Source organism: Urocitellus parryii, chromosome 3, assembly GCF_045843805.1.
Source record: "Urocitellus parryii isolate mUroPar1 chromosome 3, mUroPar1.hap1, whole genome shotgun sequence".
Classification (NCBI taxonomy): Eukaryota; Metazoa; Chordata; class Mammalia; order Rodentia; family Sciuridae; genus Urocitellus; species Urocitellus parryii.
In genome coordinates, this window is record NC_135533.1 from 146,131,452 (window position 1) to 146,135,508 (window position 4,057).

A 4,057-nucleotide genomic window follows, 5' to 3' on the forward strand; every position below is an offset into this window, starting at 1 on the left:
GCACTATTTTCATAATCTACTTACTGATATATTTCCTTTTTAATACCATTGTTTCTTCCCTGGTTTGCATTAATTATTGCATTGCATATATATGCATTACCCCGAATAAAAACTAAGTTTTTATATGTTAGCTTTGAGGAAACCAGTCAGAGGAATGAAAAAACGATTCCTCTACAATGGCCTACAAATGAATGCATTCAATCCATAAACTTTGAAGATAAAAACAATATATTTATTCCTGGAACTTCAGAAGATAATTTTTTTTCCAACCTGACATCTATTTTTACAATATTGACCATTCTTTGTATTGGATTTTCTCCTCCTTTTCTATGGCAATGTCTTTAGTTGTAAGCCTGATGAGGAGGAATACCCTGAAGTCATTGCAGAAGACCGCAATGATATTTATATCCTGCCCAGTGATAATTCTGGACAGGTCAGTCCCCCAAAAGTCTCCAACTGTGACAACTTGGCAGTCAGAGAGCTCACCTGTCTTGCTGTCAGCTAGCCAGAGTTGGCACACAGAGAGCCTACCAGTGTCCCTAGAGCCTGAGTCCTGGCAGCAGATCGCAATGGATGCTGAAGAAGTCAAAAGTTTAGAGAGCAATGAGCTTGAGAGAGGAGAGAGAACAACTCTTGACATTGTGCATAGAAAGAAAAAGAGATACCTGAGGGCACTGGGGAGGCTGCCAGGGCTGCCTTGCCAGCCAGGGAGCTGCAAGAGGCATTCCCCAGAGCCCCTGCTCCCTGTTTCCACACACCACTGCCACTTTTTAGCTGGAGATGAGGGAACATGACACAGAAATGATTGCAAGCTGAGAAAGCCTGCCCTGCACCATTGTTGTTTGTGGAACTTGATGAAGAAGAGGTGAAAGCAGCAGCCATGGAACCTACTGAAGCAGAGGAGGGGGTGCCCTCTGCCCTGCCAAGTGACAAGGAGATCTCTGTGAGGAGGCAGTCTTAGCAAGGAGTCCTCCTCCAATGGCTGGCTGTCATCTGAGGGCAAGTCTATGCAGCTGTTTGAAGGGGCACTGCTGTGGACATCCAGGCAGTGGCAATTGGAGTCTTATGGCTTTGAAAAAGTACTAGCTGCTGCTTCAGGAGAGAAAGAAGAGGGTCTAAGGTTGAGCTGTCCTTGCTGGAATTTGAACTGGAAGCTACCAGTGGGGCATTTGTGGAACCCCCTGGGAGGATTGGGGGTGTCCACTTAACAGGGCAGCAGTGGGATCCACATATTAGGGCTGGACATAGAGGGCATTCATCTTGGTCTGGTTGTCAATTCCAAGGACCTAGGCTCATGCTAGATTCAGACTCTTAATGAGTAAAATATTCCCTATAGAACAGGGTTTCTCTGCCTTGGTGCTATGGACATTTTGAGAATTCCTTGTTGTAGTTCTGTGCATGGTAGGATGGTCAGCAACACCCCAACCCCCACCCACCAGATGCTAGGAGCACCTGATTCCTGGTGAGGACACCCAGAGTGTCTCTAACATTGCCAAATGTCCATTGTAGGTAAAATCAGCTTCCTTTGAGGGCTATGGCTTTAGAGGAAGAGGATTCATTTAGAAAACTCGGGGGTAGAAATTTCCAGTGCAGAGGGTTTAGCTGTGAGCTCCGCAGCTGTGGGCTTGTCAGCATTCACCTCCTTGGAGTTTCCTCTTTCTTAATGAGCACACTGTGTTTCAGAGCTGCTCCTTCTTGGCCTTTTACCACCCAACCCCATGCTGTAATGTGAAGGTGTTCTCCCCTTGTCCCACCACTTCTCAGGTATGAAAGTACCACACTGCTTCTTCTTCTCCCATACCCCATTTAAACCCAATACCAGAGGAAGGGCTCACCTGGTGCCCCTGCCATTGTTTTTTTTTTGGGGGGGGGGGTATTGGGGATTCAACCCACAGCCTTGGGCATGCTAGGCAAGCACTCTACCAACTGAACTATATCTCTCCCCTGTCACCACCTCTGACAAGACCCTGAACCTTCCTTAGTTCCTTCTTGCAGAGATGCTACATTTAGGAATCTTTGGTGCCGGGTTTCTGTTCTCATGACTAAAAGGCACAGGGGTCACTCCAGTTAAACTGGGCTAACTGTGCTGCACGAAATAACCACACAAGAGACACAAATGCCTTTTTCTTTGGGGTCACTGTGACGACTCCTCTGACCTTAAGGGTCCTCAGAAAGAGAGAGAACGAGAGCATGTGCTGACCCCTTTTATTGAGGGAAGCTATTCAAATGAGGCAAGGGGTCAGGTTTCAGGGGGCTGAGTATCTTCATTATGTCCACTGTCAGCAGGTTGACTGACACCTGGGTAGGCCACACCTAAGGGCACAGTAAGAGAAGGGGCCACACACAAGGCGCTTCCAAGGAAGATTCTATCCTAAACAGGGCAGGGGTTATATTACAAAGGAACAGGTGAGCATAGCTTCACCCATGGGGCTGTAGCAAGACACACCCATGCACGAGACACCAACCACATTTCTGTGACTGAGCGCCTCAGCCCCTAGCCGAGGAGTATGACTCAGTCACGTATAAGGTTGGTCTCCCACACTTTGGGAAAAAAAATACCCAGAAGATAACATCACAGACCTCAGGTCCTCTAAACTGCAAGTGCAATGCAGGTAACTGGCTACTGGAGGATGGCTATTTGGTTAGTATCACCCTGCTTCCCTATGGTGACCTGGCCAGCAGCACCTCTGATAACAGAAGCTCACTGTATTCCCCTAGTTTGGTACATTTTTTCCAATATCTGACCTCAATCTTAGCATTGGTTATCCAGCTCCACTGTGGGTCTCTTGCCATGTGGTGAGGATCATCACTCTTGGGTTTACAGAACCAATTGAGTCATATCTCCTATTAAGTACATTATCATTGAATCACTTAATTCTAAATATCATTGAAATAAAAAATTGGAAAAGAAAGTTTGACTTTTGAGACTGAGGATGCTGTTGAGATTCTAGTTTGGCCTTCAGAGGTCAAGAATGGAGGCTTCTTTACATGAAGCCTTCACAACCCAAGTGCCAAAAGGACCCAAAGCAGTTGGTGCCAGTTGAGAATCAGCACCATTTTCAGGCTGTTTCTGTTCCTTGAGGAGGGGTGCAACGGTGTCCTCTCATGCCTGAGGGCCATAGGTGTCACTCTGCAGAGCACACATGCTGAGAGGAAGTCATCTTAGATTTATCTTAGTCAATGTAACAAATTACTCTTTTGGGGTGGGGGTATGGGGATTGAACTCGGGCACTCAACCACTGACCCACATCCCCAATCCTATTTTGTATTTTATTTATATACAGGGTCTCATTGAATTGCTTAGTGCCTTTCCATTGCTGAGGATGACTTTGAACTCGAGATTCTTCTGCTTCACCTCCCATGCCACTGGGATTACAGGTGTGTGACACCGAGCCCTTATTTAAAAATTTCCTTTTTAAATAAGGAAATTTATAATAAAAATACTTTCACTGATTAGTGGCCTGATTTATTTTTTCTTTTTGCAGTAGTGGGCATTGAGCCCAGGAACACTCTACCATTCAGCTGTTTCAGCCATTTTTATTTTTTTTATTTTCAGACAAAATTAGTAAGGGTGACCTTAAAATTGCAATCTACTGCCTCAGTTTCCCAAGTAGCTGTAAGTACAACTGTGCCCATGCTTGGCTAGGATCTGATGTTTTAAATGTGCTTTCTTTTTGAAGTTTCTCTTTTAAAATAAAATCTTTCTGAAAGAAACACCTTTAGAAGTTGATCAGGAAGAGATCCAAGTGTGTTAGTGTGTCTTCAGCTTTATCATGGACTGTATCTTTGTTTTGTTTTTGCAGTGATGGAGATTGATCCCAGGGACTCGAGCATGCTAGCAAATGCTCTACCACTGAGCTGCATCCCGAGCCCATGTACTGTGTCTCTATGTTCTGACTTTCAGTGTCCCATTTTGGGAGGTATGTTTGTGTGTTTTGGGACCTTGATTGATGTTGCTGGACGTCAGAGGACTGGAAAGTGAGATTAATGAAGTGAAGATTACTTTTCCTCCATGGATTCTCACAGTTGCTTGGGATCATTCTATATTCTAGTTGCT

The 4,057-nt window shown here is 45.1% G+C and overlaps 1 pseudogene; it reads left to right on the forward strand.

The window, feature by feature from the left end:
- The first annotated feature begins 328 nt into the window (after positions 1–328).
- On the forward strand, positions 329–961 carry LOC144253762 (bcl-2-like protein 13 pseudogene; annotated as a pseudogene).
- Positions 962–4,057: the final 3,096 nt, after the last annotated feature.